Here is a 22,380-nt window from a genome sequence, read left to right as displayed (position 1 = left end):
CCTCAAACTCAGCTCAGAAGCATCTTATTTGTGGTGATCATTTCATGGGACAGATGCAGGTTACGAATGTTTATTCTTTACCCAACTACTCTGCAGACCACTGGCTATCCACATGCCACCATTTGAGACCCATTTGACTATTGGAAGGTTGGCAAGGGAGGCAAGTTGCCAAGAAGGAAGAGCAGGAGGGAATAAAAGCATTGGAGTGTGTGAAATAGGAGGCATGCAGTATGTCCTGGTGGAGGTTTCACAGTGCTAAGGAGCATGGGAAGCATCCTTTATAATTTGTGAGAGAAGGGAAAGATCCAAAGAGAAACATACCCAAAGACTTTGGAACCTGAATGTCCCAATACTGAGATATTCAGGGTTAAGTCCATGTAGACCCTCAAGGGAAACTTCCACAGTAAATGAAGTAGGGAGACAGCAGGGTGTCAGAACAAACTGATCCACAGTCCAGGAAAGATTCCTCACCAATATCCTTGAATCAGTATTAGGCTCAATACGAAGCCTGTGGCTGACACTTGTGGAAACTGAATTTTTACAAAGCGAGGATCTGATCCAGTGCCCAGCGCAGTAAATGAGAGCCTTGCATTAAGTTCAGTGAGCATTAAATCGGGCCGTGGAGATCTGATTCAGGGTTTTATTTCATTTAAATGTTGAATCCCAGCAGATAAATATCTCTGGGCTGAAAACTAATGCAAAGCTTCAGGCAGCTGTGGCAACAAGAAAATGTTACCCACTTTCATACACCACAGATGCTTTTTAAAACACAGGCAAATCCTAGACTGTGCCTCACAAAAATCACTTCTGAACTTCACCTCCACATACCATTCTCATGATTTATTGGATATGTGGCATATGAAAGGGCTAGTTGTTTCCTCTTGCACACACTCTTGCTCTGTTATTATCTCCATTAACTCCTTTCCTTCAAGGTTAGCTATTTCTTTACTGAAAAGAAATGTTACAATTCCTAGGGAAGAAATGATCCAAATTCATTCCAGTTTATTACAGCTGCAGTAGTTCCTATGATTACTACTACCTCACTCTTCTATCTTCAAAGTGCTTTACAGCATAAACTAATTAATCACCATGACGATTCCTCTAAGTATAAGTATCCCCATTGTACAGAGAGGAACAATGATATAGTTACAGTTCTACCCTGAAAAGTTAGCATGCAAAATGGTCCCTTCTTAGACAGCAAATCTATTCTTGCTGCATGCACAAGACTTGAACATATTTGCCTCTGTCTTTACTAGCTTCTACTCCCCTTAGCTCTGCAGAACCAGGATGACAAGGGAGAATAAAACACTGTATTGCGCATCGCCAACAGAAGCGTTTCTGAGTATCACTCAGTTCTACATGAGGGCTAGAAGAAGATGGCAGCAGGCTTTCTTCAAGGGACTAATGTGCTTGCTAGTGTTCACAACTGAGAGATGGAACATGAGAGATGAAACACACCCAGCTCAAGTGCTAAGGCTTTTCTACAAGGGGAAGGGAGTGTGCAATGAACTAGGAAGTAAATTTATAGTGTGCAAACTCCCTCAGTGGGCATTGCTACTTCAGAATAAAGTGGAGTAAAGCTACTTTGTACAAAGGTGCTAGGAGTCTGCATGGGTAGCTAACTTGCTGTGACCTCACATCCTTATGTAGTGCACACTAACTTTCTCATGTTGAGAAGTTTTCAAGAGTCCAGGTTAAACTTGCAGAGCTGGTAGTTAGAAGAAAAATCTTGTTGCCTATAAACCAAGTCTATTTGTCAAAGCAGTCACTGAGATGCACTAAATATGGGTCCCCAAGCAGCCATTTAAAAAAATGTATATTTTTCAAAGTAGAACTGAGCTTCAGGCATCAGAGCCAAGGTTGGAATTCAGAACTTCCTGGCTCCCGCTTCCCTGCTCCAACCACCCGGCAGCCATCCTATATCGTTTTCCTCGGTTTCATTTTTATATAACACTAGCCAATTGCCCATCAAGAATACTGGGGGGGGAGCGGGCAGGGATGGAGCGCCGTGCCCTGCCCCTGTTCAGGCCTGCTCCCCCCTTCCCTCCTGCTGCTTGGGGTCCAGCCCATTCCCCCTCTCCCCACTGCAGCAGCAGGGGGAGGGGAGGAGTGAGCCTGGGCCTGATGCGGGGGAGGACCAGGCCCAAGGGTGGGGAGAAGCCAGGCTGCCATGGTGGAGGGAGGAGCAGCGGGTCTGAGCCAACCCAGCAGCGGCTGGGAGACAGGAAGAGTGGGCTTGGGGCTGATGTGGGGGAGAGACAGTGGGGGAGGAGTGGGCCCGAGCCCAAGGAGGGGGAGGAGGCCCACTCCTTCTCTACCCCCGCCACTGCTGTGTCAGGCCAGGCCCGCTGCTCCCCGCCCCCCCACAGTGGTGCTGCTCCCTCCCCCGCGTTGGGCCCACTCCCCCCACACATCGGGCCTGGGCCCACTCCTCCCTTCCCCCTTCTGCCACTGTCGCTGCTGCAGCATGCCCGCTCCCTCCTCCACCGCCGCCGGTTTGGCCCGGCAGGCAGTGCCAACAGAAGGGGGGAGGGGCAGGCAAGGCCAGCACCAGTGGCCTCGCTCCCCCGCGGCGTCCCAACCCTGCTCCCCCCTGCGCTGCCACCACCGTCACCTCCAAGGAGCAAGGGGGGGGTGGGGCAGAGCAAAGCCAGCTCCCGTGGCCTTGCCCCTCCCCCACCGCTCCATCGTCACCACCTCCAGGGAGCCGGGCAGGGGGGGCGAGGCCACCAGAGCTGGCCTGGCCCCCCGCTCCTTCCCCTGTGTCCCCACCATCATGGCAGTGCGTTGCCACCTGTCCAAACGCTTCTTCGCACTCTGATTGGATGTTTGTCAGCAAATCAGAGCGCGAATAAAGTGTTACAGGCAGACAGACAGACAGATTAAGGCCATCATAATGTTAGAACGATTTGATACGCTTGCACTTTAGATTTATCCACAACTGCATTAAGTGTTGTGCCTGCACAAATATTGCAGTGATTGGCCCTTTAGAAAATATATCTATTGATAAGCAGATACAAACTGATCCCATACACCCTGTAGCAGGCTGATTTAAGCTTGCTGCTTCAATGGTTCTCTTTCCACTGAACCAAATGTCTTTATTATTTAAATTTTAATCTTTTATTAGTGGTGAAAGATAATAATTTTGTCTTTTCTAAATATTCAGACCCATAACGAGAGGTTAATAAATGAGTAAATTAGCAACTCTGTTTTGCTTTCTTTTACTGCAATCTTTTGCACCCAGTTTAGCAGCTGTTGATCAGGAAAAGGGCTATACCAGAGTTAACACTAGAGACTGAATGACATTTCAGATCATTTTATTAAAACTAAAACCCTCTGCAGAGCAGCATGAGAAAAGACTGAACTGCAACTACGTATACTGTAGATGTCTGGGAACAGAACAAAAGTTCATAGTTTGTAGCAATCCTGGTGTTTTTTTGGATTCTGTAACATTAAATATTATTTATGATGCTATTAAAGGATTAGAAAATAAAATAAATGGAGTTACTCAAATATTATATGGCCCAAAAAAGAATATGATGCTTTGGAAGAGTAGAGAAAGCTAAAAACAAATCTTACATGTTGATTGTTGGTTCATTAGCAAGGCTGTTGTTGCAATACATTTCTATATCCCCATCTTGACTATCTTGAGACTGTTTTCCAAAAGGGAAGCAATACGTGTATTTGCCAGATAATAATAGTGAAGGGGAAGGAGGAAAGTTACAGGAGGAAGGAGGAGATATCTGAACATTCTTCTAAAATGGACAAGACTATGGGCCATGTCTGTATTTTCCAGCCTGTCTATTTTGGATCGTTCTTCTGGGGTCCTGACCCCTGGAAACAGCTTAGCTAGACTTAAGGGTCTCATTTTTTTCAGTCTTATACCATTTCCTTGAGGCACTGGTGAGTCTTCAGCTGGAATACTGTATTCTGTTGTGAGGACCACACATTAAGTAAAATACAGAGTCCAGAGAAGAGCCACAAAAACTGCAAGAGATATAGAAAACATAACCTATAACAAAGGGTTGAAAGAATTGAGCTGATTTAATCCGTAAAAAGAAAAGCTGAAGGGGATATGAGGACAGTCTTCAAATATATCCAAGGTTGTTATAATCAATGATAAATTCTTATCCACACCTGCCAACGGTAGAACAAGAAATAATTTACTTTATTTGCAGCAGAGAGATTTGAGATTTGGCGGGGTTTAAGAACTAGAGTACAAAAAACTCTGGAACTGGGCCATAGGAGTAATGGAAATGATAATTCAGTTGTACTGCTAGAATCCATTCTGATTCATGACTAGATAAAGAGTTGGTGAGAAATAAAAGGAAAAGCCACAGTCCATGAAAACTAGAGACTTGTGTTTTCCCAATTTGGATTATATAACTAATTAAGCAATGCTTTAGCTCAGTCCCTGGATTTTCTCAGAGGTGCTTGGAGTTTTCCACAATCTTCTTTTAGCTAATTTACTTACAATCAGAATTTGTGAAAAACGTGGCTTTATAACATCCTACTCAAATATACGTGCTTTATTAGAACCTAAAATATTTTTCATTCAGATTATAAATACTGCTTGCTGTTCATTCTTGAACATTTATGCCAGTATCTTCCTTGCCTGATTCTTTAAATGTGAACAAAATTACTGAACTCCAACAGGGCCATGGAAGATGTGATGAATCTTCCTCTGTTTGTCATATGGTGTTGCCCATAGCCTTAGGGTAGGCTGACACTTCTACTGCTTGTGGTCAAATCTGTATCAATATTTAGTCTGAGATGGATACTGGAGCTAGGCTATCTCTGTGCACCATCTGACAAACACAGACTTCTCTCATTAGTTTACTTGCTTTCCCCTCTCACTGGCCCCTTGATTATATATAAATTATCTTCCTACCTTGCACAAACCAGTTCTGTGGTACAGTTAAAAATCAAATGTGAAAGTCCAATATGTATTGTTAGTATAGATTATCTAATTCAACCGGAGACCCAACTTAGTTATGTTCCAACCTTGGCAAATATCATCCAACAAGACTATAAGGCCCTCTTTCGAGCTTGGGTTGTTGACCCTAGCAATTTCAGGGCAAAACTAGACAGCCTGTCACAACAGTTGTGGAATCACTGCAAAAATACAAAATATAGCACACATCTTTTAAGCAAAATATTGCTGTGTTCAAAGGCTGATCCTAGGTACATAGCATACATATCCAACATATCTAGTTATGCAGACTAGCAGATAATTCACCAACATACCAGACACTTGTCTCTGACCTGCTCATGTTGTTCATGGTATTACATGCAGGGTTTTAAACAACGATACAATGGTTTACAAATTGCTATCTTCATTGGATTCCTAACGTGAGCTGAATGCTGGTGCAGCCACTTTCCCATAATTCCAAAAGAGACAAGGCGCTGGACCAGATTTCTCATAAGCTGCCCACTTTGATTGCAAATATTTGCTTCTTAACCTCAGCAATGGCAGTCCCACACAATAGGAGAACAGCAAGCAGCGTTACCATGTTCTTTCCTCTACCAAGGATGCTGAACAAGAGTCATTTTTTTCTTTTCAGCAAAAATGTGGACCAAATTCTCTGATGACTTATAAGCAATCCAACTGCATGGAGACGCAGGCCCTGATACATCCTTTTTATGCTACATCCATGTATAAAAGCTCTTCTACGTGAGCAACTGTGGATTCGTTTGGTGGTAGAACAGAACCTCCATAGAAGGGCTGGGTCATGGACATGTCCAAACCCTGATGCTTCCTGCAATTTTTCATCTATGTGTGCAATAGCTTCAGCAACATAGCATGCGGATTGGTCAAGAAAGTTGGCCACTCCTATCCTAGAGCACATTTTAGTGATCACACAGATACTGTGCAGGAAGGGACAAAGTGGACAACTCTGTTTGACTTCAAGGATATTTGGAAGGTTGCAAGATGAAGAACCTAGTAGGAATAGACCAAGTTGGCTGTTTCTTTGTGGTCCAATAGATAAATGACAAATCATCAATTATTGAAAGCTAAAAAGGTTTATTACTAAATCATTGCTGATAAAGGTAGCAAAGAACACAAAGACTGGTGAGGTGTGAATAACGCTGAGTTCAGGCCATTGATAAAGAGTGATTTGGATCACACGTAAACTGGTCACAATCAAACAGCATATATTTTAACAAAGACAATCCAGAGTCAAACAAGTAGGGAGAAGGAATGACAGCCATATTTACAGGACAGAAGGGCCTGTATTTTTGAAGCAGTTTGTTGGAAAAGTATTTGGAAGACACCAAAGATGACAGGGGCATCCATAGTGATACTTTCTCAGTAAAGATTAATGCAATGATTGGACTTCTTAACACAAGGAATATAAAGGAGGAGTGGGAAGAAGATATTCCTCTGCATGTGGCATCAATTAGAAGCTTAAAAAATGATCAGGCCTATTAATGAAAGACCGAATACCACACTGTGTTTAGCTGATAAAAGACAACAATAAAGGTGACCATCTCAGCTTATAAATACTTGCATAGAAGGAAAATATCTGCAGGACTCCTTAATGTGGCAGAAAAGGAGATGACACATTGAATTTAGCAAAGTTCAAACTTGAAATAAGATGCAATTTTTTAATAGCAAAGATAATGAACAATTGGAACAAATGGACAAAGATTGTGGAAAATCTTTCCTTGGAGTCTTTAAATTGGGCTTTCTGAAAGATTTGCTCTAGTTCAAACAAATTATTGGGTTCTACTGATACAGGAATTTTGAGTGAAAGTGCATTCAGATCACAAATTGGCATCAGTTTCTTCCCACCTTTAAAGCTACTGTTTCCTATCAAAAATATCTAGAAACATCCCTGTGCTACAAAGAAACCCAGATCTAAAAGCCAAGAGTAGACTTTTAGTCAGTTCCTAGAAAACAAACATCTGAGCTAATAAGGAAAGTGGAATTTGCATTAAGTATAAAAAGCTAAGAAGAGAGAGAGCTACTGCTACAGATGGCTGGCTGGACAAGAAGCTATATATGGAATATTCACAAGCCACAATCTCCAAAAGCACAGACATTTGCGTATCCAAATCTAGCTACCTGGATTATGAGAATTTATAGAATATGGTTTCAAAATACCTTATTTTAATGACTGAAGTTGGCAGTGTAAAGCAATTATATATTTTCTAATAGAGAAAATATTTTCTCATTGCTACATTGTACTATTGTACATTCAATGAAACTGCTTTTTTCAGAATCTGACATGAAAACTTAGTTTGCTTTTCTGTCTTTATATGAAAAAGATAAAGATGCATTCTATAACTATTCATTGCTATAGCAATGAATAGACAGCAATTATTGTGAATTGTTAGTTAAAAAACCAGAGTTCATAGATGCTCTATTATCCTTATTAATGAAATTGCTTTCCTAAGAACAGTGGTAAATTTGATTTACACAAATGATATTAGATTGGTTTTCCCAATTACATCCTTCCCTTTTTTCAAAGATTTTTGGACATAACATGTAGAACTGGCATACAGTAATATCAAATCTGCAATTGTGATGGATACATTGTAATTATTTTGTTTCTTATTGATTTTGCTATTCCTCTGTTGATTCTATCATACCTCTGTATAATAGAGGGAAAATGCAATCTAAAACATAGAGACCTGAGGGAGTTACATGGCAAGGAGGCAGAAAAATCATAGAATCATAGAAAATTAGTAAATAATGGTGTCCACACAGAAGTGTGAACAAGTTTAATTAAGCTGATTTAACTAACCAGTGCAAATTTGGGCACTTAGGACCTCAAAAGATATTTACACCTCCAAAATCCCCAATATTGTGAAGTAATCTAGAGAAGTCTTCAATAACCACAATAACCTAGAATAACTACAGTCTAGCCAAATGTTTATTGACTTCACTCAGATCTATGCTGGTACTTTGACAAATGCTAAAATTGGAAGCATGGAGCAAAAGATGAACCTCTAGAAACTGTAAAGTTATGCCAATAAAAATAACCAAAGTATAGAAGTATATCCTTTAACTGGACCCACAAGGGTGACCACATGAATTGTCAAGGACCGCCCCCCCCCCCCCCCCCCCTTCACAGGCTCTGTCTTCCATTTATTTATTTCTTACGTGCTAATTTGCTGTGATGGTTTAATTACTTTCAAAGATAACTATTTCAATAAATGTCTCTTCAGTATTACAAGTGTTCCTTTGATACAATCATTCAGTGCTGTAGTGAAATCCTGGAGTAATGTGGAGTAATGACACTTCTCCTGGGCATTAGTAACACTTAGCTTCACCTTGTTCCTTATTAGGCACCTGACAGATGATTTTAATTAGCATTACTATATGGTCTGTCACTTCTTATTGCTTAAGTAAATTGGAATGACCAAGTCCGTCTGCACATACAGCATGGGATATAGTAGGGTAACAGTTGCTGGAGAACAAATTAACAAGAAACTGTGCCTGTCTAGTATAGTAAAGATAAATTTGTGTAAGATGTGAAATAAAGCAAACAAACCTGTGGATACAAATCAGAAACCTGCTTCTATTGATGTTACTTGTCACAGTGTGGTGGGCATAGGTATCTGTTAAGGGGGCAGGGCATGTTTCAACTCTAGGTCACTGGGCATAACTGCAGCCCACATACAAATCTTCTTTCCTATCTCGTATCTGTATCCATCTGCTGTCTCTTGTATACTTTGACTGCAAGCTCTCCATGCCAGGGACTACCTTTTTCTTCTGTATTTGTACACAAGGCCCATCGTCAGCATCACAATTGGCAAATTATTAGTATGTTCAGCACAAGTGCAAAGGATTAAGGGCCTATCCAAAATCCAGTAAAGTCAGTGGGAGCCTTACTATTAATTTTGATGGGCTGTGGATCTGGCCCTAAATGGGCCAGGAGATTAAACTAACCTTTCTAGCTTATCCCTCCAAATGGCATTTGTAGCACCTTGGTAACTCAGTGTTGGACCTTTAGTCTCCAGGGCTGCTGAGCCAGGTATCTTTCACAAGCTAGAAATTTTTGGAAAAGCATCAGTGGTCACTGGAGTGGGGGCTACTCAGTTCAAGCATACAGAAAAGAGGAAGCTTCCTTACTCCTAGACAGTGTAAGGACACATATTTGTCTTTGTAAAACAGTTGGTTACTTATGAAGTGTGACTGTCATTTATTCTTAGGGGCCTGGAGGAGTAGAAGGACCTTAAAATGGGCAGAAATCACATTTACTGTTACACTGACAGAACAGTAGCTTTAGTGGGGATGAGAATCACAAGCCTGCTCCCTATTCATGGGTGACTGGTGCCACCTTAATTCGGGGGGCACAAGCACCCACCCTGCCCCAGGGACCAGTAAGTGACTGGGGAGAGGTCCCTCCGCAGCCAATCTTGCTGACCGGGGCGGGGCGGGAGGGTCCCCGTAGCCAACCATGCCGACCAGAAAGCAGCTGTGGTACTCCCTGAAGTGGCCGTGGTGCTTCATCCAGCTCTCCCACTCCCGGCCAGTGCCCACAGGGGGGCACCAGTGCTCCTGCCTGCCCCCCTGCGTTTTGCCTAAGGGGGTGCACCAGTGCTCTCAGGGGGTGCACGTGCACCCTCTACGTGTCGCCACTGTCCCTATTCAAAGGAAAAATGTACTTTGTTAGGCAGCTGGGACTATCTTAAGCAATATGATTGCGTTATACTATTAATATGAGTCCTGTAATTTTTTGATATAAGATGGTAGAAAAATATTTTGTAGAAAAATAAGCCACCAAGCATGTAGTAAACCCAGAATTGCTCATGGTACTGCTAACATATTGATTTATTTTAGACCACTGTTAGTAACTAACATATGCGATGAATGATGAATGAAACTAACATAGCAATGAATGAAATACAATAACATATCTATTTAATATCCTAGCTAATTTGGCGATTTTGAAGTCCTGGTTTTAAGACATACCTTTTGCTAACAACAAAATTAAGAGGTCTCAGAACTATTTTCTGCAAACAATAAATTTGTGTTTTAATACTGTACTTCAATCTGTTATTTTCTTCATTTAAAAGGTGGGTTGGTTTCTTTAACCTGCCTAGAACAAGAATTAGTCGGTCTCTACACTGAACACTACAGAACCTTACCAATGGTAGGTTAGTAAACCAAAATTTTGCAACATGATTCATGCATGACTCATGATTCATATATGAAGGTAACTTGAGGTGTACTCTTGATTGATAACAGTAATAAAGAAAAATGTGATCAGCCTCTGTTTTATATTTTAAGTCAAAATTCAGACTTGTAGTAAGCAGAAGAAACCCCACTGATGTTGTAATAAGTACAAGTCTAAATATGTTCCCAATTTTTGCAATTTTGCACCCACTTCAGTGTGTCACAACCCAAATTCATCATATAATACAGTTGTTCTCAACCTTTTTAGATTCAAGGCACTCCTTGGTTAGACTCAAGCACCTCTTAAAAATGCCAGATCCTAGTTTTTTCTTGGTTTTGGCAAAAAACTCAGGAAGACCAGAGCAGGTCAGAATGTTTTTGATGCTATGGCTAGGGACAGACATTACACATAAACGGGTCTGTAAGAATATAATGTCAGAGGAAATTTGTAATAAGAGGAATATTCACCAAGGACAACCAGAAGTGCAGACAGAAAATATGAGGAGACAAAATAATAAACAATTAATGGGAAAACCTGCTACTGGAGAGAAGAGTAGTATACCACCCCTGAGGAGAGGCGGTGCATGCTAAAGAGTCCAGCATGGAACTGCAATTCAGGAGGCTCCCATTCTCTTGGTTGCATCACTGACTGGCCACGGGTTAAAAAATTAGAAGGATCTCTTAGAGCAGGCTTGTCCAACATACGGCTCGTGGGCCGCCATGTGGCCCACCAAGCAATTTTATCTGGCCCGCGGCGGTGAGGACACTGCCGCCGCTGCCATGGAACGCAGAGCCACAGTGGCGGAGCGTGGAGCCGCGGTGACAGCGGTGGAGCATGGAGCCGCGGCAGCGGTGGCAGCACCGGCAGAGCTGTGGCAGCAGAGCACGGATCTGTGGTGGTGGCAGCAGGGCAATGGCAGTGGGGCAGCAGCAAAGCGGGCAGGGTTGGCCCGCGGGCCCCAGCTGGCAGCGAGGGGAGGGGAGCTGCTTACCCTCGCAGGGCCCAGCTCATCAGTGAGCTGGGTCCTGCCGCAGCTGCCCGAGGGCTGCGCGGAGGGGGGCTGCCCCAGCTGTGCCTGATTGGAGGAGCTGGGGACGGGCTCTGCCCCTTGCCCCTGGCACGTGGCTAGGGGAGCTGCAGCATGGCCTGCACCCTGCCCGCATGCGTGGTGGACGGAGGCACGAGGTAAGTTCCCACGCAGAGCTGGGGGTGCCTTGGGGCTGGGCTGGGGTGGACAGAGGCACAGGGTAAGTTCCTGTGCGGAGCTGGGGGTGCCTCAGGGCCAGACTGTGGCAGACGGAGGCACGGGGTAAGTTCCCATGCAGAGCTGGGGATGCCTCGGGGCTGGGACAAGGTGGACGGAGGCACGGGGTAAGTTCCTGTGCGGAGCTAGGGGCGCCTCGGGGCTGGGCCAGGGTGGACAGAGGCACAGGGTAAGTTCCTGTGCAGAGCTGGGGGTGCCTCAGGGCCAGACTGTGGCAGACGGAGGCACGGGGTAAGTTCCCATGCAGAGCTGGGGATGCCTCGGGGCTGGGACAAGGTGGACGGAGGCACGGGGTAAGTTCCCGTGCAGAGCTGGGGGTGCCTCAGGGCTGGGCCAGGGCGGACAGAGGCACAGGGTAAGTTCCCGTGCGGAGCTAGGGGCGCCTCAGGGCTGGGCCAGGGTGGACGGAGGCACGGGGTAAGTTCCCGTGCAGAGCAGACCCATTTCATTGTCACTTCCTGCAACTTGATTGGTGTTAAAGGTCATGTGACATCACTTCCTGATGTGATGTCACTTCCTGTGAGGTCTTTGAATATGGCTCGCTGGCCCACTGGGTGGTAAAAAGTTTGTGATCCAGCCCCACATTCAAAAAGGTTGGACACCCCTGTCTTAGAGCCTTCCCTGTGCCCTCAGGAATCATCGGGTTTCTTTCTATTGGCTTTCACTTAGAACTATATTGGAAAAGTTGCTTCTTTTTTTTATTTGGATACAATACAGGCATTCTCAATAGACATCTTTAGAGGAGCAAAGATATATTATCTGATTATTTGCAACTAGAAATACTCTTTTAGGGCCAAAACTAAAGGCCATTAAGTCAATGGAAAGATTCCTATTATCTTCACAGACCTTTGGATAAGAGTTCTAATGGACCTTTTACTGTGAAAAAAGAGTTTCAATGACACTGGATTATTTTATGAGACACAGAAAGAAAAATGTGCAGAAATATGATCTATCCTCTTCAACGTACTCTTCTGATCCCATGACACACCTTTCTTCTGGCATATATAGAGCTGTGAGTCTAATGCAAACTAGTTATTAGGAAAGAAAGATTGACATGGGTATTCTGAAAGAACAAAGCCCTTGGTACAGCAACTCCCACTATTTGAGGCTCAGAAAAACTATGGGCTAAATCCTTCAAGTTTGGGGAGGGGCCACCAGTTCAGTTCACACTCATGCTGGTTTATGTTATCCACCTTTCAGCCGCTGGCACTGAAACCTTCATAAGTTTCCTGTTATCTGCTGCTCATGACTGGCTGACAAGCTGGCATGACCTTGGGTCATTAGGACTAGAGACAGATATTACACATAAACTGGTCTAAGTGATCAGAAATTGGTTTAAACCCGTAACAGAACAGATGTTCAGTGCACATAAACCAGTTTGAAAATGGCTGAAACTGGTTTGAGATAAACCTGGCTGAATGTAGTATCAGACTTAACTGGTTGGGATCAAACCAGTTTATGCAATGGCTGTCCCAGACCCCTTGCTGGTTTAAGATAAACCAGACTCCCCCAGCATCCTGGCATGCTCTCTGGGCTGGGAAGGGCTCTCTGCGCCACAGCAGGCTGGCCCCTCCCCTCTGCTCCCTGGCTGGAACTCCGGCAGAGACAGAAGCCAGGCATCTGCCTGGCTTCCCCCTGCTAAGCAGGGATTTTTCCCCTTGCCCTCTGCCTTACATAGACACCTCAGCATTAGCTAGCAGACCACATGCTGGCTATGGTACATGCTATGGGAGACAACAAAGGCAGGTAGGCTTTTTGGAGCTAATCAACAGGTAGTTTAACATCCTTCCTTGGCAAAGCTGTTTAAGAAGACCTTGGAGAGATGCTTTGTTTTCTAAATGGTTTGATAAACACTGAGTTAGGGGTGATAAACATTCCTTGCTGGGCTGCTCAGGAAGGCAGGAATAATCAGAGTGTCCTGCCAGGGCCTGGCCACACTCAATTCAGCTTAGCACTGTGAAGCGAAGGGAGGGCTGGTCTAGCCCCCCCCGCCCCCCCATTTCTAGCCACTGCAAGCATGTGCCTGCTTTCTGGAATGAAAAGGGAATGGCTATCCACCTCCAAATCGTTTCAAGCTTTGCGTTAGACTAACCTGCAAAGACTGAATCAATTCAGACTCAGGCTTTTTGAACATCTGTCCCTAGCCTATGGATCCATAGCATCTCGAAAGCATCTCAAAACACCTGAGGGCACCACAGCACCCTAGCTGACAATCACTGATATATATAGATAGTGAAATCCAATGTCATTCATCACACAATGTTGTTACTATTAGGCATGCAGAGATTTCAAATAGGAATCTTAAAATAAAGAAACGTTGTTTGGGTGCTTTATTATCTATGACTGAGGTATGAAATGCTCTGCATGAATTTGTACAAATATTATCTTCAACTTTTACGCCAGGTGGTTTCAAAACTCTGAATTATGCTTTAAGGTTCAGGTTCAAATGAGCTTAAAGCAGAATTCTTTCAAAACTAGGGTGTCAAATTCAAGCAAAACTCTACCTTTGTCATGATTGCTCTACAAAACCAGCATTCAAATCCAGGTACACTACCAGATTTTAAATATAAAAAATATCTAGGTTATTCAAATTTGTTGTTTTGAACTAATATTATCAGTATGTATTCATGTCAATCCTCCACATATTCTCTAGTTTTTCTATATTCCTCCTAAATTGTGAGGACCTATACTGCACTATGCTAGGTGTATTTACAACCAGGTTATGTTAAATGGCATTAACATTATAACTCTCATGCGATCTCTCCCTTCAATATATATACACTAGAACTATCCATAATTAAGGTTGCATGTGTCACTTCCCACTAAAATTTTTTCCAGTTGTTTTTTAACTGTGCCAGATTTTTAACTATTCAAGCTAAATTTTTCAGCCTATTGTTGGCCTCACACTGAACTGTTTCAGAAAGTTTCGGCAACAAGGCTTCAGCTAATTCCAAGAACGCTATCAGGCAAAAATATATTGTCTCCTCCCTGCTAAAATTTTGTTTGCAATTCTTTCATTAGGAAAGTCTATCAGCAATATTTTTTGGAACAAGAATGTGAAATTTTGTGGAGAGACTTTCAGAAATGTGCCTTTGCTCTTCTTATGAGAAATCCCCCAAATTTGATCAAGTTACAAGTCTGAACAAATCATAAGTCACACATGCTAGGAGGAGACTTGTTAGAATCTGGTGGCTGAATTCTCTGGAGACTCCATCTGCATGGAGTATGCTTCAGGACAGGATTTCAGGGGCTAAGCAGGATTTTTTTTCTGCAATAATTTATTCCAGTGGCCCATGTTGCTGCAGTGCTGAGCAAAGGAGTTAAAAGTAGGGACAGTATGCAAGAAACTCTAATTCTGGTATTTCATCACATCTGAACTCTTGACTCTAGGACCTTAACACTCTTTAAAGGTAATTTTGTATGTAATACACAGCTGTATCTAAAAACAGCACTAGCTTTTTTTATGACAGTTTGGCTACTGGATATCAGTTTAACATCACAAAGGAAATTTGTCCTTTAAGAAGAAAATCAAAATATAGTAAAACTTTAGCTTAACACCGTTTATCATCTTATTCTGTATATAAAGTTGCATAATACAGCTTGATGTCTTGAAGAGTTTTTCATTTTCCAGTTTTACTTATACTAACAAAACAAACACTGCAGATTCTCACTAGCTAACTGACGTGGTTATTTTTATATGTATGAGTGGAGAGTGATAAAGGTTTGGCAGAATTTAACAAGATTGACTAAAATATAGAGAGATTGTTTACTTTCCAGACATAACAGAACTAGATCTTTCTCTATAGACTGAAAACTCTATTTAATGGCAAGAAAATTATGCTATAATTCAAGGCATGAGTAGATTGAGATCGCAAGATATAAATGTTGGGTTTAAGCTGCATTTTAAGTTGCTTTAAATAAGCTCTGTAGGTAAAGAAAATGCCTTGAGCTTTAGCAGAAAAGGTCTTGGAATCTGTAGAAAAGACAATTGAATCTTACAAGAATGCATTGCATTCTAATGCTTGTCTAAGTCTTTCCTAACTATGCAGGTAGTCCAGAAAAAAGATATCACCTACAAATATCTTTGCCTTAAGAATGTCATCTCCCAGTTCTGGAAGCAAAGGGAAGCTGACACTGTAGACACAGCAGAAGACCCTCTGTACCAGTTTTACAGACTGCAGAAATTTAAGGATGGGCCTGAGGTGGAAGGAATGAAACAAGAGAACAGCTGCATTCCACAGTATACTTCCCTCAGGACCCCAGGACCCCACACAGCTGCGGGTAGTTATTTCCAAGCAGTACTGAGACCCTCCACAGCTGATATGTGTCTATCCTGAACCATCCACACCCATTTTCCTACTCACATTTTTCTGGGTCAGTGTCTTTTCCCCTGTTCACAGCACCCTCCCATCTGCCAGGAGGAGTTGGGATGGCACAGATCTTGAATTTCACAATGAAGCCACCTTGTTTTTGAGTTAAACAAGTAGCAGCTGCTGCTCCAACCTTACAATCTAGCAGCAGTCTGAAATGCCTGGAACAATAAGCCACAAATAAAACCATTAATTAAATTAAATATTGACACAACTAATACAGCTGTATATTACTTTGCTTTAAATAATGCTTAATTTTCAGTGTGTTTCTTGCTCCTTTTCATACTATATAGGATATAGCCCAACTGTGCTCCATAAGCCACCAGATCCCAGGCATATTGGGGCTTGGGGGACCCTTTTATAATTAACATTTTAAAGAAACTATCTAGAACCCTGGATGCTATATGAATCACACACAGAGGTTCACTAGGTCAAAAGACCACAAACAAAAGACCACATTCCTACTATGCCAATCCCACCACTAACTATAATTATGGAAATATGTCTACTTCCCAGCCTATTCTAGGCCCTTCAAGTCATCTCTGTTCCTTACTCCTCCTCAGTAATTTGCCATCTCCATAAAAAACAGGTGTGCCCTATATTGCATCCTGAAGGAGTTCAAATTCCAGCTGTGGTGTATGATATGCAGAGGTAGTAGGGTACAGAGGCACTGAGGACAGCCAGGTGTTCAGAAGTATGGCTCCTGAGCACATTTCCTTTACCTGCCTTATGGCTTGTGTTTTTGTCCAATCAAAGCCTCAGATGAAAAATTAAAAGTAAAAAAAATATTAGCTGCATATTCAAGTCTCCCTTTTATTTTGGCAATTTCTTTCTTCCTTGCTTTCATAGTTCATTGGTATAAGAAGCTGGAATCAGTTTTGAACTGTGACTGTTTTTGCTGCTGAGTTGTAACATGAGTAGGCCAATTTATACTCCCAAATGTATAAGCAGATCTGTCACTGAAATCAATGGTAGCCATCTACATACATTTGGCAGTTTAATTTGGCCTAATCATTGGATACAGAGACATTAAGAGAAACCTAACATAATAATGTATAGCAGAAAAACTTCATCTGGCAACTGTGTATTCATCTTCTCATTGTGCTAACGGCTAAAAAGGCTCCTGTAAACAGAAACTCCTTCCTTTTTTAATCAGCCAGTTCTGATCATCTGCCTAACTGACTCACCCATGCAATCCTGTGATTCTGAATGACACTGCATTTAGTTCTGTGTAATGGAAGGGCTACGAGGATCAGGTAGAACAAGAGTTTCTAATTTCCAAGGTCTTACATGATCCTTAAACAATCACCCTGAAGAGAAAAGAAACAGAAAATATACATTGCAAATTAATGAGCCTTTGATAGCAAGAAGCAGTTCCTACTTTAAATATATCACTGGCTTTTCAGAAAGCTACCAGTCTTATGTAAAATTTAAAAAAAATTGGAAGCATTTCTGCTGACAAGACAGGAAAGTGAATTGAAGCAGTGTGTTTCCTTTTTTTTCCCTCTTCCCTTTTTTTGGTGCCTTGCTGTTTTCCTTCATCACTAGTGAAAGAAAACCCTGAAAGAGAGGAGTGATGAAAGAAAAATTCCTAAACAAAGATCTCTTTAATGTAAACAGACATGAAATAAAAAGGAGTGAAAGAAATACATAGAAAATATAGGCAAAGGGGCAGATTCATTGCTACACTTTGGCTTCTTTGTTCAATGATGGAGTGTAATTGGCCAATGCAATTGGCTACTTTGCTTTCCTGAAGATTCAGAAATCAGCTGGAGCATATGGGGGAATTTGGCTCTGTAATGGAAGAACTGCATTGATGTGATACTGCCTGACACGGATCTTATTTACATCAGTTTGAATCCGGAGTTAATAAGTCAGACAGAATTATGTTATAGTGGTAGAACTCTGACTTCAGGAGAACTACTTCATTTTTCCACTGACATAAAAGGAGACCCAAAGCCAATACCTTTCCTGCCAGAGTTTTCTGGCTAGTTATAGTCTGGGCTTAGTTTTAGAAAATGCTCTAAAGTAAATATGCAAGTACAAAACTCAAAAATAATGAAAATATTGAGGGCTTCTTTACACTTAGAAGATGAGTTTAAAACAACTTAGTAAAACTGCTTCAAACCTGTATGGACACACTTATGTCAATTTAAAATTGGTTATATCATTTTAATTTATGCGTGAAATCAATCTCAGTCATAGTTAATATGATTTAAGATGGCTTACACATGCATTTTTCTTTCAATTAGTGCAACACAGGGCATGGACATATGATCAGTTTATTGGCCTCTTTCACTGAAGGCTAAGCTGCTGCAGTGTAGCTTCTATTTACCACAGTGTAAATGTGTGCACACTGGTAGTTACTACAGAGCAGCTGATGAACAGTAAAGCCCCACATCCTTTCTCCCACCTTAAATTGTTCCTACACTATATACTTTGTATGTAAAAGAGGCCTGAGAGAGAAGAGTTTGGAGAAGTCCAGGGTCAAGAACAAGGAACTCCTTGCACTTGGACTTCCTCAAAATAAAAGGTATCATCTCTGAATCAAGAGTTCTCGAGTTTTCATTTATTTTTGTCTCAGACCAACACAGCTATCAAATACATCCCTGAAACATGGAAGATGCCAAATTTTAGCCAATTTCAGATTTAAACTTCATTGCTGAACAACAAGAAAGATTTCTACACTTCCCTGCCTTTCTGCTATCTGACACCACCAGGAAAGAAATCATGGACCCAGAGGACACTACCATGGGCCCAAAGGAACAGACTTCCACCTTTAGCTTCCTCTGTGCAAAAATGAAGTTTATTTTTTACCTATGGGGACTCTTTACCATCTTTAGTTTTCCCTGAGCATGAAGAAGGGCATGTATGCCCAAATGCTTGCAGAGAAAGATAATTTTTTTGTGATTTCTTAATTGGTCTAATAACAGGTGTTATCTCTGAACCAAGACTTCTAGAGTTTTGCATTTCTTTTTGTTTCAGACCAACACAGCTATCAAATACGTCACTGACTTCCTCAGTCACGTATGCTTTACTTCCACAGACATGCATGCTCCACAGTGACTGTAAGATGCTACCATATCAGAATAGTAGCACTTTATGCTCATTTTCTAAGCGTAAACACCTGTACAACATGCAAGGTAGAGGAGAACCAGGTTTTACTACTGTCTAAAATGAACACTGATTATCTCTGGACTCAAATGAAATTTTCAAAGCAGTGTAAAGATATTAAACATCCAAATCCAACAGAAAGTTAAGGGAATTGGGTACTCAGCTTCATTAGCCCCTGTAAAAATCCCAGCTTTCACCTTTCTATCTCAGTGCCTCATCAGTGAAGTAGGGACCATCATAATTCCTTGAATGTCATAGCGGGTAGTGAGGGTCAATAGGTGTATAAGGATGTTTAACTGCTGCCACTGGGTCTCTCTTTCTTACTCTTATTCACTTGAATTAGAGAGGGGAAACCAAATTACTTTCCTTGAATTCCAGCCAGCTCCTCCCAAGCTTTCTTCATGTATAACCTTCCAATAAATTGGAAACATTCATTCTGTGTCTTTTGCTCTTGTTTTCTAAATTCCTCTAAAACAGTTTTCAAAGGTAAATAGGTCTTAAGCATGTGGAAAACCACAAAGGGACACCCCATATGCACACAGGCATTTCTTGTATTAACGCCAATCTTCCATTATACAGCATTATACAGTTGTATTGCTCTCCTATACCAAGTTGTACCACCAGCACAATGCAAACATCTGCTGGTACCACCAGGAAACATAATTATAAATTCCATCGTGCAGAAATGGAGCAGGTCTGCTGCTCTGATGTGTAATGTTCCCATGGAGCCTACTTCACTCATACAAATTGCCATAGCCATCAGTTTGAGAACAAAGAATTTGTTGATTGTTCTGCTACTAGTAATACCTCACTCAGTTTTGTATACAACACCTACAGCCATTGTTGCAAAAATATAATAATTAATGGTGTCTAAAGCACATTAATGGTGTCTTTCTCCTTCAAATATACTGGCCACTTGCCATTTTAATTCTACTTCAAAACTTTGTTACTGTATATGTTTCCTGGCAAAAAAAAGAAGTTGTGTGCTATACAAACAAGGAATATGGCTGTTGCTAAAAAAAGCAGAGCTGAAGCATTTTTCTAGTATATTTAACATGCCCCTTAGAAAAATGAAAGGCATGTAACATGCCAGACTTTCAGTGTTACCACACAGCCATTTATCATTGTTGTAATGGTTACCTTCACAGGCAACCTTCTTATGTTTTTAAAGGCCTGTCAGTAATTTCCCAAATCAAAAACAACTCTTCCCCATACATATTTGATTTTTTTTTAAATTTCAGAATCAAATCCTTGTTTCTGGATATAACTCTTTAATTATTTTTCCAAGCCCCTGTAATTATATTATAAAAAAACCACTACAATGACTAGCATATCATTAGAGCTGAGTGAAAAATGGATCTTTCAGTTCAGTGGCTGAACTGAAAAACTGAAAAATGTTGATTTGGGCTGATGTGAAACCAAGTATTTTGTGTTTTTTGATGAACCAAACACCCAAAATATTTCATTTCTGGATGGCTTGGAACATGTCTTTCAACCAGAGATCAAATGGTTTGTTTAGTTTTCAGGTTATTTAACCATATTTTACATCTATTTTCTCAACTATTGAGGTTGAGTTTGAAAAAAAATATCATTTTGAAATTAAATGTAAAAATATTTTATTTAGAAATTATTGAAACAAAACATATGGGCTGTTTCAAAATCCTCCTCCCTTCCACCTCATGCCTTTTCAGTGGAAGATATTACCACCTGTGTGAACAGTTTCAGTCCCCTCAAACTTGTATTTTTGGATCATTTAATATTTGCAGAAAAAATGTCATCCAACTTTACATGCCATGCACTGGCTTCTGGTGGGGCTAGATAGTCAACTGTGGTTTAATAAAATGGCTTATATAACAGAAATGAACATGAGGACTAAATACTGAGGCAGGAGTACAACACTGCATTAAAACATTTTAATATTCTGGATCATTTCTTAAATAGCCCTTGATCCAAAACCCAGTGAAATCAAAGAAGATTTTCCTGAAGCTCACAATATTACTCAATTTAGATGTATGCATTAGATATTGTTACATTCTATTTATTGCTATAATCAGGACAGGATTTGGAAGATACGATTACTATTAACATGCTTTTAATATATCAAAAAGAAGTTAAAGTTTGGTAAACTCAGCACAGTGGGCACGTCTACACGTGTTGTTACCGTGCAGTCATTTAGTAACTGCTGGTACTGCACAGTCTTGGCACTGCATGGGGCACTTGCAACTCTACTGCACAGTAACAGCAGCGTCACAGTTCATGCCCACCAACACTACGTCACCATAGCTTGTCACTACGGCGATGTAGCATCTTATTTAGACATGCCCAGTGTCTTTCAAGCAGGTCTAAACTTGGCCAAACTGGTTGTTCCACTGAACTCTGAATGAGTCTCCCCTCTCAGCATGCTTCTCCCCAGTAATGCTCCTTTCTTAGGAGTTTTATAAGAAGGTTCAAGAGGATATGTTTGGTCATGAACAGGTACAACTGAAACAAACTAATTGTCTTAGGCTGGAAGAACCCATCTACTACCTAGAGAGTCCACATTTTCTGTCATGCATTAACAATTCATTGTAAATTGTTTCCCTTTAAAGGGGGTGTCATTAAGGCATTATTAAAATAATAACTATTATCAGTGTTCTATTTAAACAGTGCTGACTGTCAACAAAGCCACTAATTTAAGCCAATCGAGTGCCACTAGTGTACAAATAAACAGCAGTGGCCTGACACAATGGCATGACACTATGGTACAGAGCAGAGGTGTAGGGTTAGAGCTTTGCTGAATGTCAATGGCATTTCAGTATGGGATTGACCATGGAGACCTTCATCATGTACTTGAAGGGGAACTGGATCACAATTGAGATCACTTCTGGACAGTCAAATTCTTGTGTGCCTCAAAAAAATTTTTCCAAAAAAAAAAAAAAAAAGATAAAAACCTGCCTCAACTATTATCATTTGCATAAATCTAAGTATTTGAATGCAGGAAATAGAGTTTCTCAAAATTGCCTACAAAAGCTAGTACATAGTTTGGGATTTGAAAGGTTATGTGTTGGAGAGATCTCTCTTCAAAATATGAAATTATGTATTTCTTTCAGCAGTGTCCAATCTCAATTTACAAGAGTATAAATCAGGAGCAGCTCTAATGAAGCACATGGAACTAAGCCAGTATAGCAGGATGAGATCAGAATCACTCAGCACTTCTAAAGATGATAAAGACTTATTAGGTCATCTAGTCCATTTCATTTATTTTCATCTTCCTTATATCCCAATGTACATATAAATTATATTACTTTTCATTAATACTAATACTAGACACTAGTCTGACACTAGACATATTCAAAGTGCTGTCCTAACAATCTTATCTCACTGTGAAGTTAATAATGAGTCTTGCTTTCTGCCTCAGTTTTCCCCCATCAGTTATATGGAGATAATCTGTTAATTGCTGATCCCAATTCTCTCCCACTGAAATAAAAGGCAGATCTCCCACAAACTCCAGCGTCATAAGTTT

At 41.2% G+C, this 22,380-nt stretch overlaps 1 long non-coding RNA gene across 19 annotated transcripts in view; it reads right to left on the bottom strand.

The window, feature by feature from the left end:
* The window catches only part of LOC109284199 (uncharacterized), a 190,123-nt gene that overhangs the window by 121,910 nt on the left and 45,833 nt on the right, over positions 1-22,380 (bottom strand). For 18 of the 19 annotated variants that reach the window (XR_009463468.1, XR_009463470.1, XR_009463471.1 and 15 more), the window contains exons 2-3: positions 16,952-17,074; positions 15,759-15,925 (exon numbers count right to left, since the gene is read on the bottom strand). The exons of the other annotated variant lie outside the window; for it this stretch is intronic. This is a non-coding gene — a long non-coding RNA (uncharacterized LOC109284199). The remainder of the gene's footprint in view (positions 1-15,758; positions 15,926-16,951; positions 17,075-22,380) is intronic. 19 annotated transcript variants of the gene reach the window in all.

Source organism: Alligator mississippiensis, chromosome 7, assembly GCF_030867095.1.
Source record: "Alligator mississippiensis isolate rAllMis1 chromosome 7, rAllMis1, whole genome shotgun sequence".
NCBI classification, from domain to species: domain Eukaryota; kingdom Metazoa; phylum Chordata; order Crocodylia; family Alligatoridae; genus Alligator; species Alligator mississippiensis.
This window is presented reverse-complemented; position numbering and strand designations above follow the sequence as displayed.